Below are 21,926 nucleotides of genomic sequence, written 5' to 3' on the forward strand. Positions count from 1 at the left end.
ACACAAATGAACACGGTGATTTGTTTCCCGAGGTTCGGTTCCAAAGAACCTAGTCCCTGTTGAGGAAGCCACAAAGGTCGGGTCTATTGCAACCATTTCCCTCTCTCAACCAGTCACTTAGACCAGTTGAGTGCTTATCCTTAATCACACGAGTCACTAAGACCCTGCAAGGATCACCACACAATTAGGTGTCTCTTGCTTGCTTTACAATTCACTAAGAAGGTTGAGAAAGAGATGAAGAAAGCATGATTACGAAAACCAAGCAACAAGAGCGACAAATAACACACGGATCACACTCTCTCAAGTCACTAAGCACTAATGATCACTTGTCTTAATTATGGGACTTGGAGAGATTGGAAGCTTTGAATGTGTCTTGGAATGGATTGCTAGCTCTTGTATTGACTGTGAATGAGTATAGTGCTTGGATGAAGTGAATGGAGGTGGTTAGTGTTGTATTTATAGCCACCAACCACTTCCTAGTCGTTGCTCCTTTTCTGCCGACCGCGGAGGATCCGTGCCCCCTGTCCGTACGGTCCGCCCCTGCACATTAATGGCTGAAATTGCAACGGTCAGCAGTAACGGCTCTATCAGTGACTATAGTGCATTTAATGTGTCATCAGATGTCAGATAAAATAGTCGTGGATGGTCCAGCCGTGCACCCCGGACGGTCCGCGAGGACGCTAAAAATGCATTTTACCGAACCTGTCACCTTCGGGTTTTTTATGGTTTTTCAATGACCGGGCGATCCGCGCCTGAGGCCAGACGATCCGCGCTTGGTCTCGGACGGTGCTCGCTTCTCCTTCGGACGGTCTGTAGTGTTAACTTGTGTTTTTGCAGTGTTCCTGTCTGAGGCTCACCCTGGTGTCGCGGACGGTCCGCAGCAAGGGCCCGGACTGTCCGTGCATAGGTGTTTTTCCAAAAAGCTACTTCCGTCCAGAATAATCTACGGCATTTTGGACTGTTGACTTAGAGTAGTTGTAGATGAACTTATCCACCTGATAAATGATCAACTGGGCAAACTAGTTAGTCCATAAGGTCTGTGATGGTTGTCAAACACCAAAATCGATTATAGGAAATGTTGAGGCCATTTCCCTCTCAATCTCCCCCTTTTTGGTGATTGATGCCAACACAAACCAAAGCAAATACAAAGTGTAGAAATGTAACTAGTTTGCATTTTGACAGATGTGCATAAGTTACTTTGAAATGAAAGCATTTCTAAGCATATATGTTTGACTAGGTGGGTGCCCGTGCGTTGCAACGGAAACATAGAATACTATGATAACTTATGTACAAATAGGTGGGTGCCCGTGCGTTGCAACGGAAATATAGAATACTACGATAACTTATGTACAAATAGGTGGGTGCACGTGCGTTGCAGCGTGGGACCGAGAGAGAGAAAGTGGTGGTGGAATACATAGCAAGCCAAAAAAAACATTTCTTCCCCTTTTTCCTTGCCTCGCTTCCCCTCCTCCGTCTCTTGTTCTCTCCTCTCCTCTCTGTCTACTTCAGGCCCCTAGAAATGGAAGCCACCACCACCATAGAGCTCCGAGCCCCTCGTCCTCCTCCCCTGCATGTTCGCTGCGTCGATCTACAGGCAGGATGCTAAGTTGTACATATCTAAATAAAGGCATACTAAGTTTGCAATAATAAATGAACTCATATCAATAGGCATACTCAGTATTGGTAAGCTAAGAAAATATATATACAGATTTTTAGCTCCTCTTTTGTCATACTAAAAAGGTGTGATATACAATTTAACAACTTATATTTCTCCAATATCTAAGAAAGCATTCTACTCTTTGAAATAATATCGATTTGCTGAAAAACTCAACCAAATTTAGAAAGAGAGCACCAGAGAAAAATAGCAATCCTTTCTATCTAGAGATACAAACTATCATTTCTTCTAGAAACAACCATCATAAGGAATTCTTATCAACTGAGAAACATTTTTTCTTATAGCTAATAACTACAGTGCAAACAAAGAAAAAATGAATACGACAAACAATTTGTGACCAATAACAGTATATAGCAACAAAGATCAGCTCACCTCATTGCCATGTGCATAAAAAAGCAACAACAAGTCATCGACAGATTAAGCTTTCTACAGGGAGAACATGAGTATGAACAATCAAAACTAACATGAATAATAAACAATTCAATTAAGTAAGGAAATGGTGCTCATGTCTATGTCTTATAGCACAGAACAATGTATAAGCAAATAGTAAGTATCAACCTAGAGGCACAAGACAAAATTACAAAGATTTGTGCATGGAAGAATAATGCGGTTGTGCAGATAGCAACAAAAATATATCACTAACGATGTAGGAGTTAGCTACTAATGAAAGAATTTAGATTAGCTAACTGCACATATCACAAGACCTGGAGAGTGGAGACCCGAGATCCCTAAGAAAGGATTTGATAAAAATGAGAAAAACCTGAAAGAGACAAGAAACATAAGGAAACTCCCTAATGACATGAATCCACCATGCATTGGAAAACACATATCACATAGATTGGGCTTTATCTAGGACAAAGGATGTACATCCAGTATAATTCCTCGGCTTGTGGAATCTTACAATTAAAGTACCAGTGTCTTGATCCATGGACACAATTGTTGGATACTGGAGAGTGAAACCCCTAACCTGTCGTTCAAGGCTAGACCTTGTGTTTCCATGATCGCCCGCGACTTGCACAGGATTGGAAGGATACCGAATCATGCGAGATCCGGAATGTGCCACGCCAAAATTGAGCATGGGGACAGAAAATCTCAGGCGTTACATGGACCCTGTTGGCCTCTTTGCCCTGCCTCATACGCTCGATGTTGTGGTCCGTGATAAAGTGGCTTGGATCCTTAGTCTCCACCCCCTTACAAGCAACCACTAACCAATCAGATAAAGTGTAACATATAAACAAGTAAATATTATTAGATAGATTTTTCGATAAAAAGTTAGTACATGACGATTACATGAAAACGAACAACATACATTATCATTAACTTAATATCTCATGAATTATTCGCCTACAACCAATATAGAACTAAGTTGTTGTTTTAGTTCAGGCTGAAAGTAATTGGTGTGAACCTTCCATTGATGCAAAGAAAAAATAACAAAAAATAAATAACTCACTGGTGCTTTTCACCATACCTTTTTCACAGTACTTGTAGATCCAGCCATCAGTTTTTTGCCAACAGTTGTTGACACAGTGAACGTAATCTTTCTGACCTAACCAAAAGTTATATTATAGTATCAACGACAAGTATTCCTACTTGACATATTATAAAGACAAAGAAAACTACAGATGCAAGAAAAGATGTGAGGAAATAAAACATGTGTACTCTACAGGAACACATCACCTATCTCAGCACATTACCCATCACAACATTCAGTGCACCTTGAATTATATAATAAGTTCAAGACAGGTTAAATTGATGACAAAGAAACACCAACAGAACAAAATCATTCAGATAATGAATAGAGAACACATGTGCAGTTTCAAGTAAAAGATTTGTATCAAGTATCAAACTATAAATGCATCAAAAAAATATGATTCCCTATCCCCTACAATTGTAGTACTGCAGCTATAATTAATATGCTAAGTAAGAAATCAAACTGGCTTCCCCCTTTCCTGTGACATAATTCCTCCAAGCACACATGGGACGACGCGTTAGGAGGACATCTAGGGCTTGTGAGCCGTGAAGGTGGTAATCGCGGGTTGATTGAAGGAAAATTAGTCCTTGTATCAAAGAGGCCCTAATTCTATAATATAGACTGAAAGAACAACTTCATTGACAGTGACGAACATAAGGGCAGATAATCATGTTAGATTAGAGACATATCTTCTAGGATCTTCCTTCTTCCGGATGACATGCATGATCCCCTTGTGCGCATGAGGTTCTCAACCAAAATATCATACCATCAATTCAATGCAACATTGGCACAAATCATGGTTGTACCGTCTATGTCCAAATGTGCATTGCAGGCATGTAGCTGGATAGTGGATATATCATAGATCTAGGGATCAAAACTCAAGAAAAAAACCGGATAGTGGATGAAATAACCAGGGAGCTTCTCCCTATGCAGTCACCACAGGAGGTTTCCGATGCCATAGTCGGTGATCATGACAAAGAAAACTGCATCACGTCAATACCAGACATAGTACACGCACAGGAGGCTGGCCCAAGCAGCAATAAACGCAAAGCCCCCCAATGGTGCCGGTGAAGAAAACTTCCTGTCTTCAAGATAAGCCACGGTGTAGCACCTAACAAAATTGTATATCCTCTATAAATAACGATTTTATGACACAATTCCAATGTAAATGAAAGATGTCAGAAGAACAAATTCATTTTTCTAATTCAATGTCTTCTGATAATTTACATTTTGGTTAGGGGGGACAAATGCTTACGTTCCAGAGAAGAGCACAATTCCAGTAGTGAGGAGCCCTCCACTGCAAACACGTCAAGAATCGGAGAGTCCATGTAAATTAACCGGGAGGTATCGCAACAGCAAAAATATTGAAGCGGGCAGCACTGGTACTCACAACGTTGGGGCGCTTGGTGATGGGCGCCCCGAGCAGCGCCGTGGTGTGGACGAGATGGTACAGGGACGTTGTGTGCCAAACCTGCCAAAACCATTCACAACAAATTATAAAAAACAAATCGCTAAATTGGGAGAACGAATCGGAGACCATAGAAAAACAGGATTACAATGTTATCAGAAGTGACAGTGTGCTCGCTCTAAGCACAAAGACTCCTACTCTGCCAAAAACTAATGCACGGATTAGAATCGTCTTAGGATAGGTACCAAGATTTCATCTCACCGTTTGAGTGCAAACTAAAGAAACTCTGGTAATTTTGAATCACTCCTTTTCTTTTCGCTCTCTAATCTGGAGTCTAGACCACATGTACAGTACGGCTACAAGAGTCAGTAGCATGATGGAGAACGTCATCTACCTCTTTGTACGCGGGGTTCTTGGGCGGAACATGTGCACGCCGTAGGTGCCGAGCCCCAAAGCGGCAACCCCTGCTCAAATCAACCACTCATCTCGGTGGTCTGATTGAGGAAAGAGGATTCTAGGAAGAAGGGGCGAAGGAGAGGACGAAAAGAGTGAAGAAAAAAGGTGGGTTACCGGAGACGGCGGTGACCTTGTGCCACAACCTCGGATCCGTCGCCACCAACATCTTCCTCTTCTCTCTAGTTCGCCTTCAACCTCCTTGTAAATTAACCGGGAGGTACCACAACAGCAAAAATATTGAAGCGGGCAGGACTGGTACTCACAACGTTGGGGCGCTTGGTGATGGGCGCCCCAAGCAGCGCCGCGGTGTGGATGAGATGGTACAGGGACGATGTGTGCCAAACCTGCCAAAACCATCCACAACAAATTATAAAAAAAACAAATCGCTAAATTGGGAGAACGAATCGGAGACCGTAGAAAAACAGGATTACAATGTTATCAGAAGTGACAGTGTGCTTGCTCTAAGCACAGAGACTCCTACTCTGCCAAAAACTAATGCACAGATTAGAATCGTCTTAGGATAGGTATCAAGATTTCATCTGACCGTTTGAGCGCAAACTAAAGAAACTCCGGTAATTTTGAATCACTCCTTTTCTTTTCGCTCTCTGATCTGGAGTCTAGACCACATGTATAATATAGCTACAAGAGTCAGTAGCATGATGGAGAACGTCATCTACCTCTTTGTACGCAGGGTTCTTGGGGCAGAACATGTGCGCGTCGTAGGTGCCGAGCCCCAAAGCGGCAACCCCTGCTCAAAGCAACCACTCATCTCAGTGGTCTGATTGAGGAAAGAGGATTCCAGGAAGAAGGGGCGGGGGAGAGTACGAAAAGAGTGAAGAAAAAAGGTGGGTTACCGGAGACGGTGGTGACCTTGTGCCAGAGCATCAGATCCGTCGCCGCCAACATCTTCCTCTTCTCTCTAGTATTTATTTCATCCCATGAATTGTACCTGGTAACAACGAGCTGATCATTAGCAGGGCATAACTTGAGACACATAAGCTTCCTCCTGTGTTGGCTCGAGACCTAAGCTTCGTTACTGTTGTAATGGAGCATCGCGGCCGCGATGGAGGTCACGACGTGAGTGGCGGGGGCATGGCCTCGGCCGTGGAGGTCACGGCGCGCCACCGCAATGGGATCACCCATTTGCCTTCTAAATTGATCATATTACCCCTCTATATTTTTCTCTCTCACACCCCATCACATGACTAAATCACTAAGCACGCCGTATAGAAAGGCAGACTGAGGTATTCTAGGAAAATACAAGAGCAATATCTGTTAAGCTGAATGTCGATGTCTCCTTTGATAAAGAAAAAAAGGTCCGGGAGTTGGGGATATGTGATCTAGGATGACGAAGGAGTTGGGGATAAAATGTTAGTGTACAATGATACATAAAACAAAAAAACACATGTATTATCGATCGGCTTCTAAATTATTCAATTATTTGTTGTTCAAGTGTTTATATCTTCATAGCCCATTCAATTATGGATTTGAGAAATTAGAACAATTTTATAGTGTAAAATCGGGAGCCCATTACCACCCCTAGGTACACGGCCAGCCTCCTCTCCTCAGAGCACACATGGTGGTTCAAAGTAGCGTAGCATGAACCAACAGGTATTTTTAATTTTAGTGATTTTGTGCACGATGGAGAATATGATGACTCATACACCACTGAACGATTTAAACCTTTTTTGGAGGAAAGTATCAGATATGAATTACAGGAAGCAATTTATGAATTACCATCACTTAATCAGTAAGCTGGAGCGGTTTTAGTGGACCTCAATAGCTATGGCGCTGGCAAGCTAAAACAAACCTGCATAGGTAACACCTAAAAACTTGTTCTTGATAGGCTGGATCAACTTCAGAGCATTCACAAGACCTGTCATGGAACAAAATGTTGAGTACCCCATCATCATGAAGTTAAAGATGATAATAAGCTCAGAAGAGCGTTACCAGCATTGGCCCCATGCTTCAACTTGACTTCGAATCATGCCAACCTAATCAAACCTGAACGAAAATATAATATTTAAGCAACCCCGAGGCTGAACCAACTAATGTTGGATCATAAAGAGGAGAATAGTAAAGCAAAAGGCCGTAAATTGATTTAGCATAAACAAAGAGAAATAGTGCAGCTGGGGCACTAACACATTTCCCAAACCTATTTTTGTTGCATAAACTGATGTGTGGTGAGCTGAGTAAACAAACGACCAACTAAATTATACAAGTTCCTAAATTACCCAATACAAAAGATTGCGGAGTATTAGTTCATCAATTGCACGAGACATGAGACACTTTGTAGAGATGCATAAACTCTGGGTGGTGTTGGGGACTTGTTCTCAAATGCTAAGAATTAAGAACAAGGCAACATAAAAAGTGTTAAGTGTTAAAGTCCTTCGTCCTTCGAAGCATTATGTCCCTTCGGGAAATAATGAGTTTCGGACGAAGGTCATAAGAGACATACCTTCGTAAACATAACAAGTAATGACGAAGGATTCATATGAAGCATGAAATATAATATAAGCATCATCATAGAATCATTTCTATTTTATTAACATGGAAAAATAGAAATGATTTCAAATTACAAATGTACCTTCGGTCCTGAGAGAAGATAAAAAGTACAAGCGTGACGCAAAAGCAAATGCCAAGTCAGCGTGAACAGTACGGGAGTACTGTTCATCTATTTATAGACGCGGGACGCAGCCCACGTAAAATTACATTTATGTCCATTACATTTGTCAATGACTTATGGAAACCTGACAAGGTCCACGTAGTCTTTTCATCTTTAAGTCGGTTCCCCTCTCTGCTATCGCGACGAAGCTTCCCTGCGCACAGCTTCGGCTGTGCACCATCCTTCGTGGAGCTTGGTAATCAGCCCGTCCTTCGTCTGGTTCAGGCTTCGTCCTGACCGCACTTCATGTTCGTAATTCTGAGTCCGAAGGTACCTGTTCACATAATCCACTTGGAAAACATTGTCAAATCATGTTTTTGAGGACCTTCGGAGGACGAAGGCCCCCAACAGTAGCCCCTCGCAATATTAATTTGTTTGAAATAATAAATTCAGATTGCGATATGAACGAAGGCTTTATGCCGAAGGTCCGAAAAAACACCTTCCCTTTGCTAGAATAGCAACATTCAATGACAAGTGGGGTCTTTCAACTTTCAACGCATCAAGCGTATAAATACGGCCATACCGCAAACTTATTTTGCACGCTTTCTGGCCAACCACTCTTGCTCACTCATTTTTTAGCTCTTGTGCACTGTGATCTGCTAAGCTTTTAGCTTTGAAGCTTCGGCTTTGAAAACAGTTTTTTAGTGTTTCCGAAGATGTCTGAAGCTGCTAAGAAGGCTGCTGCTGAAATGAAGCTGAGTCTTGATGAAGAGAAGAACTTAGGGTTTCTTATAGCAATGTCGAAGACCAACACAGAAAAGATCACCAGGGAAATTCTGGAAGGGCTGTCTGAAGATACTGGTGACAGTGAAAGTTATGATGTGGACAGCGGTGGCGAAGACTCCGAAGATCGCCCCTGGCGACCAAGCCATTCAGTTTATGGTAAATCAACTATCAAAGAGAATCATCTTGTTAATATGAGAGGAAGGTATTTCCGGGATCTGTCCATTGTGAGGGCGGACGAAGGGGAAAAGACTTGTCCACACCCTGAAGAAAATGAAGTTGTGGTGTACCGAAGCTTTTTGAAAGCCGGATTGCGATTCCCCTTGAGCAGCTTCGTCGTGGAGGTGTTGAAAATCTTCGAAGTCTATCTTCATCAACTTACTCCAGAGGCTATTATAAGGCTAAATATCTTCGTGTGGGCCACAAGAAGCCAAGGTCTGAAGCCTGACGCAAGAAGCTTCTGTAATGTTCATGAATTATTATATGAAACAAAACCTTGGGGCAAAGAACAGTACCATAACAACTTTGGCTGCTACAGCTTCGTCTCTCGGTCCGGGGCAAGCTGTCCCGTACCAACCTTTCGGAAGAGATGGCCCGGGGATTGGATGACAGAATGGTTTTATGTGAAGAATGACTTATCAGTACGAGAAGACATCAAAGGTATAATTATGCGTCCTATTTGGCAAAGCTTCGGCCTTCGGAGGCCGAAGGTTGAAATGAACGAAGCCGCCGAAGAGTGCCAAAGAGCCTTCGGCGTTGTCTGCTCTTTTATAGGAACAAGGGACTTAGTACAAGAGCATATTGCCTTCAGGGTGTGGCCGCTTGCGGAGAAATGGGAAATGCCACAAGAAATCGTTAAAAAGGCCGACGAAGGTGGACTCGTCAGGTTTAAGTACACTTTTAAATTTGAAGATAAATTTATTGAGCCAGACAATGAGTGGTTGAAAAGCATTGACAATTTAAGTGATGAGCTGCTTGGGACATACTCGAAGGCCGAAGATACTGCAATGTCAGCAGCCTTTGGAGGCCGAAAAAAGAAAAGGCTGAATCGGGTATTTGATGCCATCGGGTTCGTCTACCCTGACTATTGCTACCCCATTCGAAGGCAGAAGAGAAAAAATACAACCTCTGCAAAAGAAGAAACTGCAGCTGCTCCTAGCGAGCCAGAACCGAAAAGGAAGAAGATAAAGGTTCTTACTTATCGACCGCGTTATATTGAACCAGCTTCGGTGCCTGAGTTTACCGGAGAGACTTCTTCGGCCACCGAAGCTGAAAAACCAGCCGAGCCAACTTTGCTGCCAGAAGTCACAGAAACAGCCGAAATACCAACGAAGACAAAATTGGAGCAATCAAAAATTTTGTTATCAGAAACGAAAGAGAAGGCCGAAGCGCCATTCACAGAAAAAATGGAAGAGGTAAAGGAAGCAACCGAGGACTCCAAAACATCAGAAGTTTTGAGTCCTGTGGCAAACATTGAAACAGTAAGTAATCAAAAAGTGCCAGCAGTGACTCCGAAAAGAAGGAGAATGGCTAATGTGCTAGATGTGCTGGAAACGATCAAATCTTCAAGCACCCCTCCGAAGAAGGCTGCCGTCACTCCTGAAACAACAGTCGAAGCTTCGGGTTCTAAAGCTCCAGAGCAAGATACTGAAGCCGAAGCTGGGCCCTCAGAGCCCTCAAAGGCAAAGACCTTGGAAAGTGAGGCAGAAAAAATAACAAAGCCAACTTTTGCTGAAGGAACTGGTGTTGTTACCCCCGAAGCATCCAAAATTCGTGATTATATTTTTCGTCATGCTTCGGGGAAAAAATTAACAGAAAAAGAAGAACAAGAGGCCCAACACTATGCCCAAAAGTTGAAATATCCAAAGGGGGCGTTGATATTTAATGGCAGTGGAGAAGAAGATTTCTTGTATTGCCTCCCCGACAGCAAGGAAATTTCTGTCTGTCGGGAGATGAGCAGAAGCTTCGGATTTCCAACTTTAGAAGACGGACTTTCGGTGCTGTCAAAGAACGATCTGGCTGACAGCCTAGCTTACAACAGTTTAAAGGTGCGACAAATGGAATTCTTATATTTTTGTTGAATTCAAAATTTTTCGTTTGTTTAAAACTATTAACACAGACATATTCCTGTCTGCAGGGCCTGATACTCAGCAATGCCCTCAGAGCACAGAAAGATGCTGAGGACGAAGGATGTACTATAGCCCTGAGCAACCTTCGTTCCGAAGTAATTGAACTGAGGAACGAAGGTCTCGAAAAAGACAAAATATTGCATTCCTTAATAAATAAAATAAAAGAAGACGAAGCTATTTTCAAAGGTCAGGCCGAAGCTCAGAAGTGTGAAATTGAAAACCTTCGTAAACAATTAGCCAGAGCTAAAGAGGAATGCATACTTGAAGAAACAAGGCGAGAACTCAGCGACCAATGGGCAAATCATTTAGAAGAAACTGTTAAAGAGCTTCGGTCAGCCAAGAAGAAATGCTTCGACAAATCTATAGAGTGTGTCAAGAAAATAAAAACTAGCTTCGCCAGCGTTGGCGCATTTTCGCAAGAAGAAAACTTTATAAGAGGTAACCCCGAAGGTCCCCTGGAATGGATCAATCATGAGGCGGAGGCCTTCGAGGAAATCCTGAGTAGCCGTGGTGACATCTGCGCTTTTTCTGGTGCCAGAGGGATTGCCACTATTTTGGAGGGGAAAGGATGTGAACATGTAAAGATTTTATCGCAGTCCGAAGCCACCTTGTCCACTGAAGATATAAAAGATCCTTCAGCCGAAGCTAGCGCGGTTGGGGGAAAATTTTTCACCGACATCTGGGGCAACGGTGGTAGAGAAATGGCCCAAGAAATCATTCAGAAAAGCGAGAAAGGGATTCATGAGGCTAGAAAAGTAGCCGAGGCTGCTGAGAAAAACGCAGAGCCCGAAGGGCAAATAGGTACTAGCGAATAGTTTTCATTGCATTATAACTTTTAATTTTATAGTTCGTTCGCGATCTGTAATAATGATGTAATAGTATCCCGTCCTCACTCAGATCCTACTAAAGCATCTTCGGGCCCTCAGCCTAAAGATGACGACGAAATTAAAAAGATGGCCGAAGCTATCATGGATCAGGTTGTCGATCGACTGCTGAACGAAGCTGCAGAGATAGTACTTAGGGAAGACTAAGTGCTATTGCAAAAAACATTTGATATATGATTTGTGTAATATTCTGTAATCCTGTATGTAATATACTTGTTTTATGATTCAATTCTTTACGATGCATGAAACTTTAAACACGTACCATTTTTGAGTCTTCGACGAAAAAACACCTTCCCTTCTTTTCATGCTTCGTGAAGAAGAATTTATCATTTATCACGACAATATCCATAGTGTTCTGATAAGAAATATCCAAGCTTCGTAAAAATAATCTCCGAAGCTATACCTCGAAAATCAATATTGTTTCTCCCTGTAACTTGGCATGATTTGCCCTTTTTCAAAGCATTTTCCGAAGATCGATAACATGCCCCCTTCTTGTGCCACATGCAGCATGATGTATGATGATTATGCTATGCAAAATGATGTGATGATGTTATGTTATGCAAAATGATATTTTGTGCCGAAGATACGCACATTCCTGCAATGGGGCACAATCTTTTGTATCAATACTGACTTTTTCATTATAAGTCTCCCTTAGGAGCTTCTTCGCCTTTTACTTCAGCGGAATCAGCGTTTATTTTTCGCTGTAAGTTCTGCATCCCCTTAGGAACGTCTTTGGAACTTCTTCGCCTTTTACTTAGGCGGTATAAGCTCTGCATTCCCTTAGGAACGTCTTTGGAGCTTCTTCGCCTTTTACTTAGGCGGTATCAGCGTTGACTTTTCGCTGTATGCTCTGCATTCCTTTTGGAACGACTTTGGAGCAGAAAACTTACACTGCGCTCCCTTCGGAACGACTTTTTGTGACTTCGTCAGACTTACTCTGCGTTCCTTAGAACGACTTTTTGTTGCTTCGAAGGATTTTCAATAGTCCGAAGGTCCTTTTTATTATCACAAACCTGTGAAGAAAACATATTTTTCTTGTAGGAATCAACGAAACTAATTACATGAAACCTAAACAATGTCCTTTATTAAAAAATAAAACTGAATGAAAAAGATTGCTATTAAGGTAGGATATTTGTCAATAGATGTGTTTTGACTCTGGCACGGTGCTGTTGACCGTGCGAGCTTCGGACTGTTCTCTGAAGTCCCTTTGATGTGGAGCATATTGGCTCCCTTCTGGCTGCTGGCCTTGTTGCAACGGAGGTGGAGGCGGGGGCTGTTGCCAGGAAGCTGAAGGCTGACTTGCCGAAGCAGCAGAGAGTGCAGGATGGTTGCCCACATATTCTGGGATGTAGGGCGAATGATACGAAGCAGTGTGCATGACCTGCTTCGGCCGAGCCTGTTGCGCGGCAGCTTCGGCTATCTCTTTTTGCTTCTGAATGGTAACATGACACATCCTGGTAGTATGACCTTTGTTTTCACCACAGAATAAGCAAAATATTCTTCTGGGTTGATCCCCGAATCTTCCGCCGAAGCCCCTGGCGCCTCTGCCTCTTGGAGCTGGTGGTCGGAAGGAGCTTTGCTGTTGCCCCGAAGCCTGTGAAGAGCACTGCGGTCTGTTCTGCTGACTCCCCTTATCATCATTCTGAGTGGAGTTGTGGATGGACCTGACATGCCTCGGATAGGATCTTCCTCCGAAGCCCCTGGTCATTTCGGAAAATCTGAAGGCCTCCTCCCTTCTTTGGCGAAAGTCATTGTCAGCACGAATGTACTCGTCCATCTTTTGGAGCAGCTTCTCCAGGGTCTGAGGAGGCTTCCTAGCAAAGTATTGAGCAGCAGGTCCAGGACGAAGCCCCTTGATCATGGCTTCGGTGACAATTTCATTGGGCACCGTTGGTGCCTGCGCCCTCAAACGCAAGAACCTTCTGACATACGCCTGAAGGTATTCTTCATGATCCTGAGTGCACTGGAACAAGGCTTGAGCAGTGACCGGCTTCGTCTGAAATCCTTGAAAGCTGGTCAATAACATATCCTTCAGCTTCTGCCATGAAGTGATCGTTCCTGGCCGAAGGGAGGAATACCAGGTCTGAGCAACACTCCTGACGGCCATAACGAAAGACTTTGCCATTACTGCAGCATTGCCACCATACGAAGACACTGTTGCTTCGTAACTCATCAAGAACTGCTTCGGGTCCGAATGGCCATCGAACATGGGAAGCTGGGGTGGCTTATAGGACGAAGGCCAAGGTGTAGCCTGCAGCTCAGCGGACAGAGGAGAAGCATCGTCGAAAACAAAATTTCCATGATGAAAATTATCATACCAGTCATCTTCATTGAAGAAGCCCTCCTGATGAAGGTCTTTTTGTTGAGGCCTTCGGTTCTGCTCATCGTGGGTAAGATGACGGACTTCTTCAGAAGCTTCGTCTATCTGCCTCTGCAGCTCAGCTAGCCTGGCCATCTTCTCCTTCTTCCTCTGCACCTGTTGATGTAGCATCTCCATGTCCCTGATCTCTTGGTCTAGTTCATCCTCCTGAATCGTCGGGCTGACAGCCTTCCTCTTCTGGTTTCGGGCCTCCCGGAGAGAGACGGTCTCCTGGTTGGGGTCCAGCGGTTGCAGTGCTGCAGCCCCAGTCGCTGAAGCTTTCTTCGGTGCCATAGCGAGGGTCTATAGCTTCCGAAGGTGTTCAAAAAACTCGAAGTGGAAGTGAGTTCACCGGAGGTGGGCGCCAATGTTGGGGACTTGTTCTCAAATGCTAAGAATTAAGAACAAGGCAACATAAAAAGTGTTAAGTGTTAAAGTCCTTCGTCCTTCGAAGCATTATGTCCCTTCGGGAAATAATGAGTTTCGGACGAAGGTCATAAGAGACATACCTTCGTAAACATAACAAGTAATGACGAAGGATTCATATGAAGCATGAAATATAATATAAGCATCATCATAGAATCATTTCTATTTTATTAACATGGAAAAATAGAAATGATTTCAAATTACAAATGTACCTTCGGTCCTGAGAGAAGATAAAAAGTACAAGCGTGACGCAAAAGCAAATGCCAAGTCAGCGTGAACAGTACGGGAGTACTGTTCATCTATTTATAGACGCGGGACGCAGCCCACGTAAAATTACATTTATGTCCATTACATTTGTCAATGACTTATGGAAACCTGACAAGGTCCACGTAGTCTTTTCATCTTTAAGTCGGTTCCCCTCTCTGCTATCGCGACGAAGCTTCCCTGCGCACAGCTTCGGCTGTGCACCATCCTTCGTGGAGCTTGGTAATCAGCCCGTCCTTCGTCTGGTTCAGGCTTCGTCCTGACCGCACTTCATGTTCGTAATTCTGAGTCCGAAGGTACCTGTTCACATAATCCACTTGGAAAACATTGTCAAATCATGTTTTTGAGGACCTTCGGAGGACGAAGGCCCCCAACAGGTGGCTAGATGAAACGATGAATAAACAACATCACACAGTAGAATCACTTGTATGCTCCAACCACAGGGAGCCTCGGCATGAGCAGAAAGAATGTAACGCCCTGAATTTGGGGGTAGAATTTTTTTCTTCTTTTCTCTCACCAAATTCAGGCGTTACTCTTTCCTTTTTCCCTTTTCTTCTCGCTAAGCCTTGATCTTTTCTAAAAGTTATAGCGAGAATTAGCTCGACATCTTGTGTAACCAAAACGTAGAACTATTTTTGTTTGTTGCATCATGCCAGATTATGCACTCTTTTGTTTGCGGTTGAGTGAAGTGGAGAATTAGGCATATAAGAAAATGTGGAAATTAGAAAAAGAAAAGCCTTTTCTTTTTCTCTCTCCCCTCTTCTCCCCTTTTGGCCCAGTCGCCCCTTCCCCTTGGCCCTAGCGGCCCAGCCGCCCCCCCCCCTCCCCTTCCCGCATGGGCCCCGCGGCGGCCCAGCCGCCCCTCCCCCGCCGTGGGCCGTCCTGGCGGCCCAAGCCGCGCCCCCCCTCCCCCCTTTGGGCCCAGCCGGCGCAACCGCGGGCCCCGCCCGTCATCCCCTCTCTCTCACCTGGTTTTTTTCTTTTTTCCAAAAATCCCCTCCCCGCGGGCCCCGCCCGTCATCCCCTCTCTCTCTCCGTCTCCCTAACCCTAACCGCCGCCGCCCTCTCCCTGCCCTAGCGCCGCCGCCCCTCCCCGCCGCCGCCGCCACGCCGTCCTCCCCCTCCGGTGAGGCTTCTCCCCCCTCCTCCCTCCTCTCCTCCCCCTCCCTCCTCCTTCCCTCCCGTCGGCGCCCTCCCCCGCGCCATGGGCGCGCTTGCCCGGCCCCGGCGAGCTCGGCCGCCCCGCGCCCGGTCGCCCCGCGCCCGGCCGCCCTCGGCCGTCCCACGCCCGGCCGCCTCGCCCCGCCCCGCCCCGCCCTCGCCTCGGCCGCTCCGGCGAGCCCCCGACCCCGCCCGTCCCGTGCCCCGGCTCGGCTGCCCCCGTTGCGCCCCGGCTCGGCCGCCCGCCCCCGCGCCCGGCCTCGCCCGGCCGTGTCCTCGCCCGGCCGCGTCCTCGCTCGCCCGTGCTCGCTTGCCCCGGCGTGCTTGCCCGCTCGCCCCGCTGTGCCTTGCTCGCGTCGTGACGGCCCCGACGTGGCCTCGAGCTCGGCCCAGCGTGCCTATGGCGCCCGGCTTTGAGCTCGGCTAGCACACGGCCCCGACGTGCGCACGGCTAGTTCGTGGCGTGTGCGTGCAGCCTCGCGCGCGTGCTCGCGTAGTGCGCGTGCCTTGGCACGACCCGTCGTGTCCCCGTCTACCCCCAGACACCCCGTCTACCCCCCCCCCCCCTCGTACCCTATGCGCGCTAATCCCGTTGTTCATATTAATAAGATACGAGTCTCAATTTGGAAATTGGTTACGTTAGTTAATTTGTATAGCTAATCGTCTAACTCATTCAATGTTAATCTACTAAAAGTGGTCACGTTTACATTAGTGCATGTAGCTAATTCTTTTGTTAGAACCAATTGGAACTAGAGCACGTGACGTCTAGTTATTCGTTTACCCGTAGTGCACCTCGAGCATAAGCCTTAACCCCTGCGAGACCTTCCCTCATTTCTTTCTAACCAAGGTAAATTCATTATCGTATGTGATATTCTATGCATATTTACTTTATTTGTTCTCTTGTATGGTGTACTGTTTATTTCCTAATTTAAATGGATGGATGTATGTATGCTTGCAATCGCATAGAGAACGATCCGGTTGAAGAGCCCGAGGAACTCGCAGGAGAAGCCCCTGAGCAGCAGTCGGTTGGTGGAGGCAAGTGTCCCTTGACCTATCTCTGTCCTATTCATTCTTTAATTCACCTCCCGCATTACACATTTATGCCTAAGGATCGACTAGCTTTGTTATCCATATCCTTGTTTACCTATTTGGGTTGGATTATTACTGCTTAACTTTATGCTATTGCTCAACTCTAATCAATGAACATGATGAGATTATCTATGATACGTTGTTTTCCCTTCTCTTATCATGATGTTATACTTGTGGTCTTCAAGGGGGCTCGAGCGGTTTCTCGAGTGCCTCTCCGTAAGGACCTGTTCTATGGATGACCGCCCGGGAAAATAGTGCAACCATGAGGGTGGAATGGGGTGCCCTTAGCTGAATAATTAGAGGACCCGAGATGTAGTTCACTTAGTCGTCGTGCCGTCAATGGGGCTCGGTGTATGCGGCTCGCTCTGCCAAGGTTGATTTGTCCCTTGGGGAGGAGTGTGGTACATTTAGGAAACCTAACGGGCGGCTACAGCCCCGGGGAATCTTTGTAAAGGCTATGTAGTGATGCCCTGCTGGGTCACCTTGGTAGTGATCAATGGAGAGTCATGATCTCCAGGCAGAAAGGGAATCACGGCTTGTGGGTAAAGTGCACAACCTCTGCAGAGTGTTTGAAAACTGATATATCAACCGTGCTCGCGGTTATGAGCGGCCAAGGGAGCTCCAGTGATTAGTGGTACTTGATCAGAGACATTTTGGGTTACAGGTGGCAATGAGATTGATGGTTCTGGTTATGACTATGGTGCTGGTAAGTGGTATTCTTTCCGTTTGGAAAGGGTACATCGGGCTAATAACTTGGGTTAATGCTAAAACCTGGCTTTCTATTAGTAAATAATAATCTGACCAACTAAAAGCAACTGCTTGACTTATCCCCACATAAAGCTAATCCACTACAGCCAAACAGGATACTTGCTGAGTATGTTGATGTGTACTCACCCTTGCTCTACACACCAAACCCCCCATCCCCAGGTTGTCAGCATTGCAACCACTGCTCAGGAGAAGATGAAGTTGTGGAAGGAGACTTCCAGGAGTTCCGAGACTACGACGAGTTCTAGGCGTGGGTTAGTGGCAACCCCCAGTCGGCTGCCTGTGAAGGCCGCGTTTATCTACGTTTCTTTTCCGCACTTTGATTTATTGTAAGGACTATATGGACGTCTCAGACGTATGATGTAATCTACTACTATTTCCCTTTTAATACTATTTTGAGCACTGTGTGATGATGTCCATATTACGTAACTGTTGTGTACGTGAATAACTGATCCTGGCACGTACATGGTCCGCATTCGTTTTGCCTTCTAAAACCGGGTGTGACATAAGTGGTATCAAAGTCGTGCTGACTGTAGGACCGCTAACCTAGAATAGAATGGTCGTTCTAAGGACTATAGACCTTTGTCCCTGCCTTGACTTTGATATCCCTTCAAAAGTTGGTCATACCGACCAAAACTATGTTCTACTGTATATTATACCTTGCTGAAAATTGTGTTTTATTCTAATCCTTCATTTACTTATGGTTCATTACTTGCTGGTCATATTAATTCTGTTCTCACTCTTTTGCTTGCGGTGTCTTTTGTAGATGGCTCGACTTAGACACACTGCACGAAAGTCTGTCATCCCCTTCTTACCCTCCCGCCTTGCTGAGCGTCCGCTTCGCCGTCCCGTGGCCGGACAGTCCAGCCACTTGGAGAGACTGCACCACCGCCTGCATGAGGAGCAGGAACGTCGACGACAGGAGCAGGAGCAGCAGGGCTCTTCTTTCTCGCTCCAACAGGAGATAGAGTCTATGAGGAGCTGCTCCCCTGTGCTCCCCTGGAGGCACCCCCTGCACCACCACTGGGCGCCCCAGCTTCTGGGGTAGCTGCTGGAGGAGACCCAGATGACGGAGGTGGCGACGACAGCTCGAGCCACGACACCGACCTCTCTGCTGACCAGGAGCCGGAGGGATGGGTTGCTCGACCCATCACTCGCGACGCTGCTCGCGGGTGTCAGTTCCACGATGCGCTCGACACCCTGCTACGTTGGGCACTTAACCGGCGTACTTGGTCCATCGAGTATCGCTGTGTGGTCTACCAGCATAGTCGCGGGGTCTACCCGGACCGCTGGGAGGCGACCTGCTTGGTGCGCCGCCCGGAGAACAGTCTCCAGGGTGCGGAGGCCTGCTCAGAGCACTATTCTATCTCTGAGCGGGACTCAACTGAGGCAGCCATGCAAGATGCTGCACGGCGTGTGCTTTCGCACTACTGCTCAGTTCTCGGTGGGGTAGCTGATGGTCTCAACCTGAAGTATTACCCCCACCGTCCATCTGGCAGCACAGGAGGTGTGATTGTCTCACCTGTCGGTGAGGGCAATCCTAGGTTGAGCAGCACAGTCAACCTAGCCGCCGTGCTAAACACGGAGCTGGACCATGCATTAGACGAGCTGAGTAGGGCTCGTGCTGAGATCGCCCTGCTGCGGGCTGAGCGCGCGGAACGTCGTCACCTGGATGATGGTTCCCCCGCTCCCGTCGGGACTCAGCACCCGTACCGCTCACCTCGGCGTGGACGCCAGTCTTATGGCAATCCCGACTGCAAGACCCAGATAAATCTAGAACCATAGATCGTTAGAGTTGGATCTTGTAATTAATACAAAATATATACGTAGAAGCTACAGTCTTAGCGTTAGTCTCGCTCTTAGTTAGTCTTAGTTAGACAGGGTAGTTTGCTATATCCTGTGCATTTATGTTTGTCATGATGAACTATGTTTGGTTTGGATCTTTGTAATGACTGTCACCAGAGTGTGGGTATCCCCTGCATTTTGGTTTACCTGTTATATGTTAAAGGAGTTAACTATATAGTTGGGAAACCTTTTATTCCACTTTCCTCTTTATCTGAGAAGTTGTGTGGTCTGTGTTGGAGATCAGTGAAGATGCTCATCTATTCAGTGCCGTTGAAGAATTCTATACTCTTTTCTTATGCTGCAAGATTTGCCAGATCAGTTCTGATGTGTGGTTGCATTCTGCAGATGTCAGAGAACAGGCGCAGAGGAGGAAGGCGTGCTCAGCAGGGGCGAGCCGCTCAGTAGGATGAGGTGCCCCAGCAACAGCAGCTGCCACCCCCGCCCCCGATGTCCATCGAGCAGATGTTTCTGATGCAGACTCAGGTAGTCCAAGCCATCGGTCAGACTCTGGCCGCCATTCAGCAGCAATAGCAGCAGGCACCACCTCAGCCTCAGATGCCCAGATGCCCAGAGACAAGCGTGCTGAGTTCATGAGAGGTCATCCACCAACGTTTGCTCATTCTTCTGACCCCATGGATGCTGAAGACTGGCTGCGCACTGTGGAGCGGGAGTTGCACACCGCTCAGTGCGATGATAGGGAGAAAGTCCTGTATGGTCCCCGTCTGTTGAGAGGAGCAGCTCAGTCATGGTGGGAGTCTTACCTCGCCACCCATGCCCACCCCGACACCATCACCTGGGAAGAGTTCAGAGGAAGCTTTCGTCAGTATCATGTTCCTGCAGGTCTGATGACAGTGAAGAAGGAGGAGTTCCTGGCCCTCAAGCAAGGGTCATCATCTGTCAGTGAGTACCGGGACAAGTTTCTGCAGTTGTCTCGCTATGCTCCTGAAGATGTCAACACCGACGCCAAGCGACAGTACCGTTTCCTGAGAGGCTTGGTTGACCCTCTTCAGTATCAGCTGATGAATCATACCTTCCTGACGTTCCAGCACCTGATTGACAAAGCAATCATGATAGAGAGGAAGCGTAAGGAGATGGAGGATCGTAAGCGCAAGATCAGTGGACCCCAGCCTAGAAGCAGCAATCGTCCTCGTTTCTCAGGCAATCAACCTCAGCAGTTCAGGCAGAACCAGCATCCACCTCAGCAGCATCAGCAGTTCCAAAGGCAGTATCCTCAGCACCAGTATCAGAACCGTCAGAGCAATCAGTCAGGAGGTCAGTTTCAGATGCAGAATCAGCAGGCACCCCGTCTTCCTGCCCCAGCAAACCAGCAGAACAGTCAGGCAGCACCAGCTCAGGTTGGAAACAGAGCATGTTTCCACTATGGAGAGCAAGGCCATTGGGTGATGCAATGTCCGAAGAAAGGCAGCCCAGCAGCAGTCAGGCCCCAATGCCCTAGCAAAGCAGAACGTGTCTCAGCCTGGAGCAGGCAACCGCTCTCAGCCACGTTACAACCATGGGAGACTGAACCACTTGGAGGCTGAAGCAGTTCAGGAGACCCCCGGCATGATAGTAGGTATGTTCCCAGTCGACTCTCATATTGCAGAAGTGTTATTCGATACTGGAGCAACGCATTCTTTCATTAATGCATCATGGGTAGAAGCACATAATCTTCCAATTACTACCATGTCAACCCCATTCAAATTGACTCAGCCGGTGGTAGAATTTGAGCCAATAGCATTTGTTTGAATATAAGTGTGGAAATAAGGGGGATAGTGTTTCCCGCTAACCTCATAGTAATGGGTACTCAGGGAATAGATGTCATCCTAGGGATGAATTGGCTAGATAAGTATCAGGCAGTTATCAGTTGTGATAAGAGGACAATCAAGTTGGTGTCCCCACTAGGAGAGGAAGTGGCGACCGAGTTAGTCCCGCCTGAGCCGAAGAAAGGAAGTTGTTATCAGATGGCTGTCGATAGCAGTGAAGCAGACCCAATTGAGAGTATCAAGGTTGTGTCCGAGTTCCCAGATGTGTTTCCAAAGGACTTACCAGGTATGCCACCAGAGCGGAAAGTTGAGTTTTCCATAGAACTTCTTCCTGGAACCGCCCCTATCTTTAAGAGAGCTTACAGAATATCTGGACCAGAGTTGGTTGAGCTTAAGAAGAAAATTGATGAGCTGTCAGAGAAAGGTTACATTCGGCCAAGCACCTCGCCTTGGGCCGCCCCTGTCCTATTTGTGGAGAAGAAAGATGGCACCAAAAGGATGTGTATCGATTATCGAGCTCTGAATGAAGTCACGATCAAGAACAAGTACCCCTTGCCCAGAATAGAAGATTTGTTCGACCAGTTGAGAGGAGCCAGTGTGTTCTCCAAGATTGATCTGAGGTCAGGTTATCATCAGCTCAGGATCCGACCTTCGGACATTCCAAAGACGGCATTCATTTCCAAGTATGGTTAGTATGAGTTCACTGTGATGTCTTTTGGTTTGACCAATGCACCGGCCTTTTTTCATGAACTTGATGAACAGTGTATTCATGGACTATCTCGACAAGTTTGTGGTGGTATTCATCGATGACATTCTGATTTACTCTCATAGCGAAGAAGAGCA

At 46.3% G+C, this 21,926-nt stretch overlaps 1 pseudogene; it reads right to left on the bottom strand.

Annotated features, from left to right (window-relative positions):
• Positions 1 to 4,139: 4,139 nt before the first annotated feature.
• LOC103644845 (transmembrane protein 256 homolog) lies at positions 4,140 to 5,916 on the bottom strand (annotated as a pseudogene).
• Between the last annotated feature and the right edge of the window lie 16,010 nt (positions 5,917 to 21,926).

The sequence above is a fragment of the Zea mays genome, chromosome 1, assembly GCF_902167145.1.
Source record: "Zea mays cultivar B73 chromosome 1, Zm-B73-REFERENCE-NAM-5.0, whole genome shotgun sequence".
In the NCBI taxonomy this organism is placed as follows: domain Eukaryota; kingdom Viridiplantae; phylum Streptophyta; class Magnoliopsida; order Poales; family Poaceae; genus Zea; species Zea mays.